Below are 17,532 nucleotides of genomic sequence, written 5' to 3'. Positions count from 1 at the left end.
TAATCTTTTGTATAACTTCTGAAATTATCTTGTAACTCTTGATTGAAAATGTTTGATAAGTTACAAATTCACTGTATACTTTAAAAACTTTACTAGAATTACATAAAAATACTGATTTATTTAATGAGCATTACTTTGTATATTACTGAGAATTTTAATAAAAAAGTACATGAACAAATTTAAACATGAAAATTCCAACATGTATTTTAAATAGAAGATTTATGTCTCCAGTTACAAAATCCCTAAATTGAATAATTTAGTTTATAAAGAAGTCAAATTAATTTTGCTGATGATGCATATAATGCAAACAATTACTGAATTTCTACTATATGTTAGGCTTTGATTGTTAGTATTATGGGGATATACAGAATATAACTTCTGACTTCAGTGAGCTCACAATATAGTGGAAGAAAAATCAAGAAAACCAGCAATTATAAGCAATATAACAAGTGTTATGATAAAGGTGTAATAGATAATTTTAAAAGTTGCACCCAGTTTATCCTCAGTGTGTAAGGACTTCCAAGAGGAGGAGATAATAGGCAGCTGAATCATAAAGTCAAGTTTATGGCATCTGCACATGAAAGGGGAGGAAGGCTATGCCAGGTAGAAGGTACAGCATGTACAAAAGTGAGAGGCTTGTTACATTCAGGGAACTGCAGGCAGTTCCATGATGCCTGCAGTGGTGGCAGAAGGCTGTGAGTGGATGGTGCTGGGAGGGTGGGAGAAGATCAGGCGAAAAACTAGGTTGGGCCACTTTAAGAGGGGCTTTAAATAGACATGCTTATCAGTTTGGGGAGCTACTGAAGTACTTTAATCACCGTTGTAACAAGGTTTTAGTTAACATCCTAACAATGAACTGACAAATGGATAAACAAAAAATATATATCTAGTCAGTGAAGTATTATTTGGCAATAGAAAGGCATGAAGTACTGACAACATTGATGAACCTTGAAAAGCAGCCAGTCACAAAAACCACATATTATATGAGTCCATGTAAATGAAATGTCCAGAAGAGGCAAATGTGTAGGAATGGAAATTCGTGTGTGCTAGGGGCTGAGGAGCAGGCGACTGGGAATGACTTATGTGTATGAGTTTCTTTTTGAGGTAATGAAAGTGTTTTGAGGTTCGATAGTGATGATGGTCACATGATTCCAAGAATATGCTAAAAACCATTTAATTGTACACTATAGAAGGGTGAACTTTATAGTTTGTGAATTACATCTCAAGACAGCTTTTTGTTTGTTTATAAGAAATATTAAAATAATAGAAGATAATATTTTAGTTATTTCTAAATATTATTTAGAATATTTCTAAACAAATGTTATTTAGAAAATCATCTCATTTGCTGATCTGCAAATTTAATGACTCTCACTTAACCCCATAACTTTGTATATATGTGTGTGAATGATTTTTAAAAAAGACTATAATTAAAGTACTTTTATTTAGCATTTCAGGTAGTTGTGAAACTTATTAGTTTAAAGCTTTTGAATGATTTCTAGCTTTCTGATTTCAATCTTTTTTCTTTTCCATTTAAAGATGAAACTGCAGATAGGCATCAAAATCCTTAGAAAACTGCCTAACTTTTAACCAGTAATTCAACCTCTAGAATTTATCTTAAGGAAAAAACTAGATAAGTATGCAATGTACATCTACTAATGTGTTCATCATAGTATTATTTATAATAATAAAGATTACAAACCACACCACAATGTCTGATAACAGGGAATCAATGAAATAAATTATGGTAAATCCATACAATAGAATGATATGCAGTTATTAAAAATGAAGTCCTACATGGTGGATATATAAATACAGTAGTGCTTAGTGAAACAAGCAGGTTATAAAATATTATGTGTGGTGTACTATTTTTGTTGAAATTTACTTATATGTATATTTGTATGGGAAAATATGTCAAGGATATATTCCTAAACATTAACAGTATTGCACTGGGTAATGAGATATCACACATACACACACACACACACACACACACACACACATATATATGTATTTCTTTTCACTTATGTTTTCTAAGTTTTTATCTATTTTTCACATATTATCTAATGTTTTCTAATATATTATCACATATATATTTCTTTTCACTGTGTTTTCTAATTTTTCTACAATAATTAGGCACTACTTGTAGTATTAAGAAAATTATAAAATCTTAAAAAATTCTTAGGTTAATAGTATCACTATTTGGAGTGATGCTCAAACAGGTAGTTACTTTTGTCAATACAGTTGTACAAATGGTCAATTACGAGGGAAAAAGAAAAATGGCTGTTTGTCAAGGACAGTTAAATAAGGCACAATAATGCATCCACCAGGCCAGTGAATGGCCCTGGTCGTGAAGACAAATAAAGGCCCTGGAGTCCTTTCCCCACTGGGTACCTAACTCTCATATGCGTCAGTCCAGGAGCCTGTATGTGAAGTCTGTCTCCCTGGCAGTCCCCCTCTAGGCCACTGGGCTCTCTGTACAACAGCAGAATAACACTGTTGACTCAAATAAACCACTACATCTCTCGGTGCTGAAGGTGAAATTGTTTTGATGATTATTTTATTCCAGCAGTCAAAGTCTGTGCTACCTAGGGAATTTGGACTGCTCTTCTTCAGATCACTGTATAGAAAGAGTTTTAATAATGTTTGTGTGATTCCAGACCATACGAGCCAAATCATGGCCATATCTGCCATGGTGGGAGGAGCTAGCAACAGTCTGCAACCCGACTGCTGAATGAATACAGATGCAGTGTCTGGCAGGCTTCATTCCATCCATCACAAAGCTCTGTGGGATTCAGCTGCTGTTCTGACGATTTGCTGTGGAGTTTACTCTTATGGTGGCTGAGTCTTTCAAAGCATTTATTGCTGTTTTCTCAAGCTTTAATATTTCTTTTCAATAAATACATTTCGTCAACGAAGAAAATGCTGTTCATTGGTATAGCCTCCTTTTTCCTCTGTATACACCCTATCAGCCAGCACACTGCCACAGTGGTTGAAACAGATAGGAATGAGTGTTTGATAACGGTCAGTTGCATTCATTATTCGTGGAGGTAGAATGTTTCCCAAAAGACTGTCTGCAAAGGCCAGGGAACTGATTCTTTGTTGTATTATGTATATAAACATTGCCATACGAAAGAGGCCACACAACTCTGAGCCCATTTTGTGCTCTGTTATGATGAATATTGATGAAAAATATGGAAACTTTGACACTGTTATGAAAAAGCTCTTTGGAGCAATGTGTCACTCTTTCCACAAATTCATTTTTAGTCTAAGACTTCAAAGAATACCAAATACAGAATTTGGTGAGGAATCATCACAACATTTGTACTCTGAAAATTAGAACCATAACTTCTTACTGTTTGGTTAAAAGCCATCTCTTAATTTCCAATCTGTAGTAAACCAGCTTGTATGTATCAAAGGTCCAAATTATGGCATCTGATCAACTTTGTAACTCTGCAGCAAGATCTAAAATATTTTGGTTTCTTGTAACATTTGGTAGAGTGCTGAATGTGGGGCAAACTATCATGCAATTTATTCAAAATCAGTGAAACAACCTACATACCTAAGGTTACATAGTAAATGATATTGCCCTAGGAAGGAAATACTTCAGTAACTCTTGTTCAGTGAGGTAGTGTCCACTAGTCTTTGCTGCTGCTTTAATGAGTTACCACAACCTTGGTGCCTTAAAATATCACAGATTTATTTATCTTATGGTTCTGTGGGTAAGAAGTCCAACACAGGTCTCACTCAGCTAAAACAAAGGTGTTGGTCGGGATGCATTAAATTTTGGAAACTCTAGGGAAGAAAATGTTTCCTTGCCTTTTCTAGCTTCTAGGAAATGTCCACATTCCTTGTCTCTTGGTCCCCTTCTTCCATCATCAAAGCCAGTAATCGTGTTTTTTTCTGACCTTCTTTTTATATTCGTATCTCCTCCTGACCACAGGCCTGAAGGATTCTGTTTTAAGGACCTGTGCGATTAGATTCACTCTCCCTGCACTGCTCCCATCCCCAATCGAGGATAATCTCCTCTCCCAAATTCCATAATTTGATCCCACCTGCAAAGTCCCTTTTGCCATGTAGTGTAGCATATTCACAGGTAAGAATTAGGTTGTGATTATCTTTGGGGAGCCATTTTTCCTATCACATCGTGTAAGAAGTAGATAAGAGCATAGCTCTATAGTTAGCCTGTCTGTGTTCACCACTTGAAAATTGGTGACCTTTGGTAAATTAATGAACTTTTGTGTACTTTTCCTCATCACTAAAATGGGTATAATAATGGTATGCAGCTCATAACTAGATTAAGTGAGTGAATACATTAAAAAAAAAAACTTAGGACAGTAGATGGCTCTCAGTATAGGGTCCAAAAATGTTACTGTAGTTATTAGAAGTCTGATAGTTGAGATATAATCCAGGATCTTTTTATCCAGCAAAGCCCATATTGAGAGCTTCTAAGACTCTAACTATACCAGATTTATGACCAAGATATTCTTTACTCTCAATCTGGAGTAGGTTGTAAGGCCATTTGTTGTCTTTCTCCTGTATTTCTAACAGATAAGAGGATTTGCATCTCTTACTTAGAAAAGGAGAAGTTAAGGGGGCTGGGGAGTCTGTCTTGCGTCACAGCGGTTTCCTAGCGCGGCTCTCAGGGATGACGGCTCCGCCAAGGCTCCCTCTCACCGGAGGGCTTTCTGAAGGCTTCTTGGTGCCTTTCAGGGGGCTTTTCATTCCGTAGCTCCGAGACAGGAGCATCAGCTCTTTACAGTGATGGCTGCTAGAATCTGCTTAATGGCTATGACAATTCTGAGTATGTTTTCTCATGCCTCACACCCCGTGACCAGCTCTCAGGTCCCTTAGTGACTTGGCAGCACACAGGTTTTCCCTTAGCACCACCTCTAGAAGGCTCTTCACAACAGAGTGAAGAAGGTAAGTGCTGTAGCTCTTTCCAAAGAATGTAAGGCTTTTCTCTCCTCAGCCACCGATACCTGGCTGTGCTTGAGTCAGCCACAGACCCCGTGGACTCAGGCATCACAGAGGAACTCCACATATTTGAACTAAAGCTGCTTTAGAGAGGGCTGGCCAGACGCTACATTCACGACCTGTTGCCATTTCACATTCTTCTTCATTTTTTAAACGAGCCTTTTATGCAAGTCATAAATGTTTTTTCCCAAAGTACCCATAATGGGTTTTTCTTTTTTAAAGTTTTGCTTTTTGCAAGTAATTTTGAAAAAGGCTGAGTATGAGAGGCTTTTCACAGTCCTAAGCTCTGACCTCGTCATACTGATTACCTAGACTACACAACTCTGGACATAAGCCTTAATGGACCCAGAAAGTTAGACTACAAGGCCAAAACTTAACATTCTAACTTTAGAGGGGAAGGAACTTTATATGGCTTTTTAATGATGAAGGTGAATGACTGTGACAGTCTCAGCTATTGTAAATGTAGACCCCAAAATAGAACTTGTCTTAAGGGAACTGGAGCTTCAATTTATGAAATACGCTTTTCCTTAAAATTCTGAAAATCCTTGGCTCTAGCTGATGCTAAGAAATTGGTTTCTAGGAAGGTCATATCTGAAACAAAAATCGCATACTATAACAATTAAGTTCAAAACACACTGGTTAAATATTATATAAGATATAGTATTTCATGCTTTCATATAACTATGGAAGTTCAAAGAATATTTCTGGAGGAAAAACTGACTCATAAAAATAGCAGCACAACCATCGAGTCAATAGCTCTTAGGGGGAATTTTTATTTTTATTTTTTGGTCAAAATGTGACAAATACTTTCTTTTATGAATTGGGCAAAGTTAGTATGAAGCTTTGTTATGGCTCATAGAAACAGCATTGCACATAATAATAGACTGTATTTACTTGATTCCTGTGATTATTAGAAGAACTGACCCATCAAGATAAGGGTATTATCGATAGTTTTCCTCCTGATGAGTCAGTCAACGGTGTGATGACAAAATATTTTAAGGTTAAGTGCTGAATGTGGAAGATTGGGCTTAGAACAATTTGCTACCTTAACAACTGAGGAATTTGTATGCAGCAAGAGAAGAGATTTATCCTATGGCCATTAGAAACTAAAGAAGAGGGGAGAGGGAGGGAGAGAGAAGGAAGGTAGAGACAGAGAAAGAAAGGGGCACTGGCAGCTGCATATGATGCTTCCATGTATGATTGAACTTCAGCTGACAAAACAATGAAATGTAAAATCCATAAAAGATAAACATAAAGAATTGCTTTAGAAACCTAGAAAATTTGAGCCTCAAAAGACAGAGATACAAATCTAAATTCTACAACTCACCAAAGTTCCCTAAAAATTTCACAAAATCTTATGTACAGATGTTTAAAGAAATTCCAAACTCACGGATTTTTAAATAAAGTAAATATTAAGCTAGAAATCACTTGGTTGCATTTGTACAAAAGTTATTAATGATGCACTGGAGCAACAAGGAAATAATACAACCCATAGCAATTGACAATGTGATTACAAATATCTTAGCAGCACCATAATGGAGATGATCCTAACAGAAGAAATGCACATTGCTTGCTCCTTAGACTTACATTATTCTTTTAAGTCATTGTAAAGGTTTGTTTAGTAGCCCCCCAAATATATATATATAGTTTTTGAGATACTGCTCTTCTGACTTGATGTAAGCATCCAAAAAGTAAGCAGTTTATTTCCTTTTATTTGAGATGCCTTTTAGACATGACAAATTGATTACCAGAATAATTTTTGTAGTTTGATGCTGATCATCATGCACTATTCTCTTTTGGGGAATTTGAACATCACAGTTACAATTATGTTTGGATTTGGTTACTTTATAATTACAATTTTTCTTTTACTAATTGCTCCGGTTTTCCAATTACTATCTAACAGACATCTCTGGGATGTGTATTTATTGTGATGGAAAGTTCATTTGTTTCCTGTTTTTACTTAGTGAAATCTTTGAGCTTAAAAAAGTTTTCTTTCATTTGATTTTCATATTTTCTTTTCAAAGTAAATGATCACTCTTCTTCACATACTTTTCAGACTTTCTGGCCTCTTTGGGAATAATAAAAGTAACGTCTTTTTCTTTTATTTTGTGTAGTCTTTAAAGCCTATATTTATTATGAGACTTCAGCTGGTGGCGAATATTTGGATTGCTGGCTTCATTCAGTTTACTGATTCTGTCAGAGGCCCCGATGGCATTTCTCCTCAGCTTCATACATAGCATAAAATAGTAAATACCATTGAAAACAGGAGTGGGTAACTGTAGATGGCTGTGGATTCTCTTTCCTAAAATAGTGTCTTGTTATTGAATATGGTTTGTGTATGGTGGTGGGTTTTGATCAACTAAGTTTCAAAGATAGGAGTGTTTTGTATCCACCATACTTAAGAAAATAGAATTAGTTACTAAGACCATGTATAGCTTTACTAATTATATTGTAAAGATGATAGGCAATTAAATGCATATTTGTAATTTTGCACCACCTACAGTAATCCTAAACTGTTATTACCTACTTACAATTTAATCTGACTCTGGATTATTAAAAATATAGCTTAAATATGTATATTTTAAATATATATTTTATCATATATATATATGTATATGTAATTAAAAAATAGTAATGTGCTCTAAATTCTGATCTCCTAGCCTAGCTTTCCAGCATAATTCTAGGACCTTAGGTTAATTTGGTGTCTAAGTCTTTCCTGGAAATCTATTCTCATCCATTTGTGGTTTTCCCCCAATTCATTCAAAGGATCTTAGGAAGGACTTAAATTGGAATTTACAGAACTTAAGAATCAACTCTTTGAGTTCTCATGATTTCTTCACACACTCAAAAGAGAAAAATGACACAATAAAAGCGTTTTGCAGTTACCTGGGTTTCTGTTTCACTTAGATTCTTCTGAGCGTATTTGTTGTTACTTGATTTTTTCTTTGGCATCTAAAGGTGTTCACTCCAAACTTCCCTGATCTTGATCAATATCTAGTTTTGCTAATAACTTTCTTTAGCTACCAAACAGATTTGGTTCAACTAGTGATTACTATTTCTTAGACAGACTAGGACTATATTTTTAGAATACAGCAGTGTCTTTTTTTAAACAAAAAACATACTTTTAATCAGAAAATTAAAAGGATTTAAAAGCAGATATGAATGGATCTCACTGCAAAAGATCTGATGTAGTTAATTTCAGGGTTCATACTGAAGTATCTGTTGCTTTGGCAGTCCTCTAGGTTAGATGCCATGGGTGAAACCACTCGTACTTAGGGAAGTATTTCTCATAGATGGAAGCATATCAGAATCTCTGGTACTAAAGTACTTTCAATTTGAAAGATGAAAATAATATTGCTTTGAAAATAGTGTCATGGACACTTTTGGGGACCTTCCCAGATTCCCATTATCAGGTTGGTGCGCTCATTCTGCAGGTGCTGCCAACAGCTCACATTTGACACTTCTCTTGAAAATTATTCTCAGCCTGAAGCCTTCTTACTGGGAAATGTTTGAGAATTTACATCTTCCCTGTGCTTGTCCTGCAGACAATGACTGGAGTTAGGGTAAAAAAGACTTTTCCTTCTCAAGGCGAGACAACTCTCCTTGATGGTAGTGTTCATGCTCCACAGCATCCTGTGCAATCAGGAGTCCACCAATGTACCACATCTTTGCTTACTCTCTTCCCTGCCCTAACTTAGATCTCTCAGTCCCTTATAGATTTCACCTGAGATAAATTCTTCAATTAACCACTTGTACAAAAATACCCATCTCTAGCTCTGCATTTAGGGGAATTGACTTTAGACAAACACAAACAACAAAAATTTAAAAATTGCCTGGTAGGGATAGGAGAATCTATATTTTATGACTAGTGAATCTTTGGAAGCCAAATTCAGGAGATAAAGTTCACCTCTGCTCCTTAAGAACAGAACATCTTTGGGTGTGGAATGGGGTGAAAAGTGGATATTGTTTCTAAATACATATTATTGAGATACATCTCAAATGTAGTATGGGTAAATGTAAAAACGTTCAACAATATTACTCTTGGAGAGACCTGGGAGTTGATTAATTTATTTTTTGTTTGGTTTATTTCTATTAATTTGACTTCATAATATTTCCCAGGATTCTAATTGGTTATAACCTTTTCAGCCAAGAAACTAGAAATACTATGAAGTCCTTGGAATACCACTTAACAAATGTTGTAGTAACTTCATAAATGAAATATGAAAGATTTCACACTTTCCAAAGACCTTTTTGACTCTTGATACTTAAATATCTCTCACTGATGGACCTATCAATACTTGTCAGTTATTACATAAAGTATTATATATGAACTGATTTTTGGTACTCTCATAGTTGGATTGAGAAGTGCCTGATTTTTTTCCCAATGACTAGCAACAAACTTACAAAAAATCTCTAGAGAAGTTAAAATGATATCACAGAACATAAAGGATCAAAAGAGACTACAATAAAAAATTTACTCCAACAAGTTGGAAAACCTAGAAGAAGTGGATAAATTCCTAGAAGCATACAATCCACCAAGATTGAATCATGAAGAAATAGTAAATCTGAATAGACCAATTACAGGTAAGGAGATCGAATCAGTAATCAAAGGCCTCCTAACAAGCAAGAGTTCAGGACCAGATGGATTCACTGGCAAATTCTACCAAATGTACTGTCTTGCCAGTGGGTTTCAGCTCCTGGCAAGTTCACTATGGATTCATAGACTGAGAAATGACAATGGAACATTCTTGGGGTAAAAGGGTTTATTACCTGGCTTGTTCTCCTGGCCATCGGTAGAGCACTAGAAGTATGCCTGCATCCAACAGTCTGCAGGTCTGTAATCCTCCTTTGTCTCTGCTTCCACCCAGAGCACTGGGCAGAGCTTTGTATAAAGTGACTCAGTGAATAATAGCTTCCTGCCTATGGATGTGGAAGCAGTAGTGTAGCAGCAGGCCAGTTACATCATCAAGTAGTTTAGGTTCAGGTGAGAATCCTGGCCATAGGAACCTTCACTTTATCCACATATGCAAAGAAGACTTAATAAATATCCTTAAACTTTTCCAAAGATTGAAGGGGAAGGAATGCTTCCAGACTCATTTTACAAAGCCAGCATTGCCCTGATATGAAAACCAAACAAGACACTACAAAAAGAAAATGGCAGAGCAATATCCCTGATGAACACAGATGTAAAATTCTCAACAAAAATTAGCAAACCAAATTCAACATTGCAGTAAAAGAATCATACATCATGATCAAGTGGGATTTATTTCAAGGATGCAGTGATGATTCAACATGTGCAAACCAGTCAAGATGATATACCACATTATCAAAGCGAAGGATAAAAATAATAGGATCATGTCAACAGATGCATAAAAATTATTTGACATAATTCACCATCCACTTGCTATAGAAATTTTCAACAAAGTGGGTATAGAGGGAAAGTATCTCAACATAATATAGACCATATATGACAAGCCCACAGCTAACATTATACTCAGTGGTGAAGAGCTTAAAGTTTCTCCTCTAAGATCAGGAACAAGACAAGGTGCCCATTTTTACCACTTTAATTCAACATAGTACTGGAAGTCCTAGCCATGGCAATCAGATAATAAAAAATAAATAAAAGACATCCCCATTACAAAGGAAGAAGTAAAACTGTCACTACTTGCAGATGACATAATTTTATACTAGAATACCCTAAAGACTCCACCAAAAAGCTATTAGAACTAATACAAAAAATCAGTGAAATTTCAAAGTATAATATCAGTATATAAAACTCTTGCATTTCTGTATACTAAAAATGACCTATAGAAAAAGAAAATAAGAAAACAATCTCACTTAAAATTGCATCAAAAGGAATAAAATACCTAGGGATAAATTTAACCAAGGAGGCAAAAAACCTGTACACTGAAAGCTGTAAGACATTGATGAAAGAAATTGAAAAAGACACAAATGTACAGTTATCTGTGCTCATGGATTGGAAGAATTGATATTGTTAAAATGTCCATATTTCCTAAAGCAATGTACATATTCAATACAATCCCTATAAAAATTCCAATGGAATTTTTCACAGACATAGAACAAATAACCATGAAATTTGTATAGAGCCACAAAAAACCTTCAATGGCTAAAGCAATATGAAGAAATAAAAACAAAGGAGGCACCACAAACTATATTACAAACCTATAGTAATCAAAACAGTATGGTATTGGCATAAAAACAAAGGAACAGAATAGACATTCCCATAAATAAACCCATGCATATATGGTCAATTAACTTAGGACAAAGGAGGCAAGAATATACAATTGGGAAAGGAAAGTCTGTATAATAAATGGTGTTGGGAAAACTGGAAAGACACAGGCAAAAGAATGAAACTACATTACTTTCTTATACCATACACAAAAATTAACTCAAAATGAATTAAAGGCTTGAATGCAAGCTCTAAAACCACAAAACTCTTAGAAGAAAACATAGACAACAAGCTCCTTGACACCTGTCTTCGTGATGAATTTTTGGATCTGACTCCAAAAGCAAAAATAAATAAGACTACATCAAACTAAAAAGCATCTGCACAGAAAAGAAAACCCTCAATAAAATGAAAAAGCAACCTACTGAAAGGGAGAAAATATTTGCAAATCATATATCCAATAAGGGGTTAATATTAAAAAAATATAAAGAATTGTTACAACACAACAGCAAAAAACAAAATAAAGAAACCAAACCCAAACAATCCAATTAAAAAATGAGCAAAGGATCAGAAGAGACATTTCTCCAAAGAAGACATACAGATGGCCAATGGACATATGAAAGGATACTCAATATCACTAATCATCAGTGAAATGAAAATCTAAACCATAATGAGATACCACCTCACACCTGTGAGAATGACTATTTTCAAAAGGAAAAGAAATAATAAGTGTTGGTGAGGATGTGGAAAAAGGGGGACCCTCATGCATTGTTGGTGGGAATGTAAACTGGTACAGCCACTATGGAAAACAGCATGGAGGTTCCTCCAAAAGTTAAAAATATCACTAATATGATCCAACAGATCCATTACTAGGTTATTTATCAAAAGAAAATTAAAACACGAATTTGAAAAGATATATGCACTCTTGTGTTCACTGTAGCATTTTTAACGATGAAACAGCCAAGATATGGAAAGAACCTGTGTCTGTTGATGGACGAATGAATAAAAAAGATATGGTGTATGAAATCTTCCCAGTTGCAACATGGATGGACACTGAGGGAATTATGCTAAGTGAAATAAGTCAGAGAAAGACAAAAACTGTTTGACTTCATTTATATATGATATTAAAAAAAACAAAACCAATGAACAAATAAAATGAAACTCATAGATACAGAGAACAGAATAGTGGTTGCTAAAGGGGGAAGGTGGGAAGTGGGCAAAACAGGTGAAATGTAGTTAAGGGGCACAAACTTCCAATTACAAAATAAATACGTCATGGGGATGTAACGTGTAGCACGATGACTATAGTCAATGATATTGTAGTGCATACTTGAAAATTGCCAAAAGAGAAAAATCCCAAAAGCTCATTACAAGAAAAAAAAATTGTAACTTTGTATGGTGACATATGGTAGCTAGACTTATTGTGATGATCATTTCCCAGTGTATACAAATATCATTATGTGGTACACCTGAAACTATTATATGTTAATTGTACCTGAATTAAAAAAAAAGTTTCTGAATTCTTTTCCACACCATTTTCTATTTATTTAGTTCTATACTAAATGGCTAAAATGATGTCGCAGACAGAACATAAATAATATGTAACTAGCAACTAATATATCTGTCTATGCCCATGGGCTTTAATTTTATTAAAAAATATTTTACTGATATAAAATATCACAAAATAATAGCAATCTTGATTCTAGATTTTCTGAAAATATTGCTGAGTTAAAATGTCCCAATTTTCTTATTTAAAATGGTACTTTTTAATAACCTTATTTTTTCATGTGTACACCCAAGTGATATTCCGTGAAGAACCAAGTGTGTGTTGTTGTATTTTATTATATTTTTCATAAACTGAAATCCACATCTTCTTTATATTATAATGTCTAGAGGTCATCATTATCCAATTGGCTAAAGCACACTGCCATCCCTTTTAGGAAAGCTTCATATAAACTAATCTTATTAACATGAGATTGTGAGCATTACATGTCTATCAAAGTTTCTGAATAGATTCAGGGTTTTTTTCCAACATGTAAGACAAATAATAGAATAGACAAAAATACATTTTTTATTTTTTAAAAATCTCACTTTTAATGTTCTCAAATAACCAAGTGGCATCCTGAACTTCAAATTGCAATGTGAATAAGATGCAGCTAAAATAATTGTGTTGTAAAATAACTTATGCTTGGCAATTATTTTTAAAACTTCGGTTTTATATATAAAAAAGATCTGTTTCAATCCCTTCTTAAATTTAGTTCAAAAATGCAGTCTATAGAAAATATTATCTCTATCCCTTGCTAATGTTACTAAATGTTACTAATTCATAGATTCTCCAAATTACTTTGCATTACATAATCACTTGACATAGAATTAAGAATGGGAGATACATAAATTATATTTACTAAATGAATTTAGAAATACATAAAATAAATCATATTTGTCTACTAGTTATACAAAATGAGGGAAATGTGGTATATGCAGTTTAATATTTATGTAGTAAATATATATCATATGCTATGTGGAGTTCTAGACAAATGTATTTGCTCTTCATGACTTTTACATCATGGAAAATACATGATGAGTAATAGATATATGGCATACAGTTTTTTCATAACTCAAGAGCGTATCTTTTGCAACCTTTTATTTATGAATCACCCAGTGTCATGGGGCTCAACAAACCTGGAAATTTATTCCTGTGCATTTTTAAGTTTGCTACTGCCAAGCATACTTCTGGATACTGTTATCCCCGGGAAAAGGTATCAAATAATTGCTTTGATTCTGCACATCTAACCCTCTTTCGTTCTTAACATTAATTATATAAAAACTTTTATTTGATGTATTACTCATCTCCATACAAAGAAAAAAGTCCCATTGTTTTCTAGGGGTAGAAGGAGGGCATAAAGAGCTGGGGTGCAATTCCTGCTGCAGGCTGTGTTGGATCTGGAGTCCATCTGTTAGAAGTTATGTAGAATATGATATAACAATTTATTCTGAACTTCCAGAGCATTTTAGAGTTTATTGGTGTTATTTTACAGTTTCAATGCCTCCAATATTCTTCCTTGGCTTGGGATTTTACCTGTATCATAGGCAAATTAAGGCATTTAAAAAAGAAATGGGTTCGTTTCTGCTATCATTTCTGTATATATGTGAATTGCCCACATCAGTGGTAAGGTGGGTGGGCTTTCTGGAATCTGCTGAACATGAATGTTTAGAATAAAACTGTGGAGAATAAGTGATTCCTTGGTCCCAATGCCCCAGTTTGTGCACTTACTGCTCTCAGGTGTTTTGATAGTAGCTATAAAATACTTTCATTTTGATCCTATGACTAGATAATTGCTCATGGGACTTTTCAGTACTATAACTTTAGAACATACAGCTAAAGGGGCTGAGTTTTCTTTAATATCTTTAAATGCTAGGAGCTTAGTCCTCCCTCCTCAAATGAGGCAAGGAAAGATAAACAGTCCTTGAATGATGAATTATGTGAATGCATCATTAAAAAGTCATGCATTTTAAGAGACTTTTGAAGTTACTACAACATTATGGTATTAGCCATCCATTAATCCAGTCTCTTCTTTCTAAAAACATCAAAAAAATGAAATAAAATATAAAAAAATTAAAAAAATCTAGTGGAAGTTGAATTGGTAAATTACTTGAATTTTTCAATCATAAATTATTATTTTGTGAACATCTAACTATAGGAAAAGATTACTGTGGTTTCTTCCATTGGCAGTATCACCACTGTAATGACACCTGAATTCAAAAGTTATATAATTGCTTAGTGATCCACTGTGTATAGTCTCCTTCTAATTATCTAGGTTTAATAGGGAATACATGCTGACTTCCAAGGAACTGCTGAAACAAATATCTAGACTATGGCTAATTAGAGGGCTCTGTAATACTTTCCATATTACAGTATCACATTAGTCTCTCAACTCTACAGGGCATATTTGTCATGTGGCTCTTCTGCTAAGTGGCATTTACAAATAGAGGCATGTATCATAGTACCTATTAAGAGAAAAGGATTGGGAGTCAGATCAATTTTGGCTCAGATTTGTCTTCCACAGATCAGCTAAATGACCTTGGGCAAGTTAATTAACCCCTTGAAATATCAGCAAAATGGGGAATAATAATACAACCAATGCAAGTTATGAAGATCAGATAAACACATTTTATATAAAGAGCCTAAGGCAGTGACCAGCACATTGTAGATACTCAGTAAAAGGCTCTTCTTTTTATTCATTTTATTATTACTATCATAGATTTGTTGGGTCAAATCTTTTTTTCATTCCATAGCAACTTGTTATCTTGCTAGCAGTATTTCTCTATAATAGTAATAAACCAGATTATGACTTTCATCCACTTCATTGGAGGGCAGAGGGAAGTATTACATAGGCCCATTTTAATCCAGTCCTTCACAGTTTCTCTTTCCTAATATAGACATACCTCGGAGGTATTGTGGGTTCAGTTCTAGACCACCACAAAGTGAATTATCACAATAAAGCAAGTCAAATGAATATTTTGATTTCCCAATGTAAATAAAAGTTATGTTTACATTATACTGTAAGCCTATTAAGTGTGCAAAAGCATATGTCTAAAAAAAGTACATACTTAATAAGAAATACTTTCTTGCTAAAGAATGTTGAGTGACTTTTAACTACTATTAATCCTTGTTTTTTCATCTATAAAAATGGATAATGCCTAACATAAAAGTTTCAACAGGGACTGAATGAATGCTAAGCCCCTGGTATAGCTATGGCAATCCATTAAAATGACTTTTCATGAGGCAGAGAGTACCTGGGGAAAAAGTAACCTTGAACAATCTATTTTTGAAGCATATAAAAGTTTCATGGAATATTCTCTTTTCAAAATAGGTTGTTTCCTGTAAATAAAACCTTCTAGTAGACACAGTGTGAGACAACCAACCACTGATTAGGAAGTCACGTGAGGTAGACAAATTTCAGATGACTGAATGATGTACCCTATCTGTATAGGCAGAGATTTAGTAGAATGGGGAGCCCAGGAACACCTTGGAGAGATTGCAGATTTGGTTCCAGACCAACACAACAAAGCAAATTTCACAATAAATGGAGCCAGTGAGTTTTTTGGCTTCCTAGTGCATATCAAAGTTATGTTCACACTGCAGTTGATTTAGTGTTCAATAGCATTATTTTTAAAAAAACAATGTGCATACCATAATTAAAACATCTTTATTGCTAAAAAATGCTAACCATCATCTGAACTTTCAGCAAGTTGTAATCTTTTTACAGGTTTTTGATCACGGAAGTGGTTGCTGAAGGTTTGGGACAGGTGTGGCAATTTCTTAGAGTGAGACAATGAATTTTGCTGAATTCACTGACTCTTCCTTTCACAAATGATTTCTCTATAGCATGTAATACTGCTTAATAACATTTTACCCACAGTACAATTTCTTTTTCCCCACAGTAGAATTTATTTCAAAATTGGAGTCAATCCTCTCAACCCTGCCACTACTTCATCAAATAAGTTTATGTAATATTCTAAAACTCTTGTCATTTCAACAATGTCTACAGCATCTTCACCAGGAACAGATTCCATCTTAAGGAACCACCTTCTTTGCTCAACCATAAGAAGCAGCTCTTCATCCATTCAAATTTATCATGTGATTTCAGCAATACAGTCACATGTTGAGACTTCTAGTTCTAGCACTCTTCCTATTTCTACCACCTCTGCAGTTCCTTCCTCCACTGAAATCTTGCACCCTTCAAAGTTATCCATGAGGGTTGGAATCAACTTCCAAACTCCTGTTAAATTGATATTTTGACCTCTTCCCATAATCACAAATGTTTTTAATGACATCTAGAATGGTGACTCCTTTCCAGAAGGTTTTCAGTTGACTTTGCCCAGGCCCATCTGAGGAATCACTGTCTGTGGCAGCTATAGCCTTATGAAATATGTTTCTTAAATAATAAGACTTAAAAGTCAAAGTAACTCCTTACCCATGAGTTGCAGAATGGACGTTATGTTAGCAGGCATGAAAACAACATTAACCTTGTCCATCTCCATCAGAGCTTTTGGGTGACCAGGTGCACTGTCAGTGAGCAGTCATATTTTGAAAGGAAGCTGTTTCCTTAGCAGATCTCAACAATGGGCTTAAAATATTCAGTAAACCGTGTTGTAAACAGATGTGCTGTCATCCAGGCTTTGTTGTTCCATTTGCAGAGCACAGCAGAATAGATTTAACCTACTTGTTAAGGGTCCTAGGATTTTCAGAATGGTAAATGAGCACTGGCTTCAACTGAAAATCACCAGCTGCATTAGCCCCCAACAAGAGAGTCAGCCTGCCCTTTGAAGCTTTGAGACCAGGTATTGACTTCTCTAACTATGAAAGT

The 17,532-nt window shown here is 34.7% G+C and overlaps 1 protein-coding gene across 4 annotated transcripts in view; it reads right to left on the bottom strand.

Annotated features, from left to right (window-relative positions):
• The window catches only part of LRRC7 (leucine rich repeat containing 7), a 496,164-nt gene that overhangs the window by 16,633 nt on the left and 461,999 nt on the right, over nucleotides 1-17,532 (bottom strand). The window lies entirely within an intron of this gene.

This window comes from Manis pentadactyla, chromosome 4 (assembly GCF_030020395.1).
Source record: "Manis pentadactyla isolate mManPen7 chromosome 4, mManPen7.hap1, whole genome shotgun sequence".
NCBI lineage: Eukaryota > Metazoa > Chordata > Mammalia > Pholidota > Manidae > Manis > Manis pentadactyla.
This window is presented reverse-complemented; position numbering and strand designations above follow the sequence as displayed.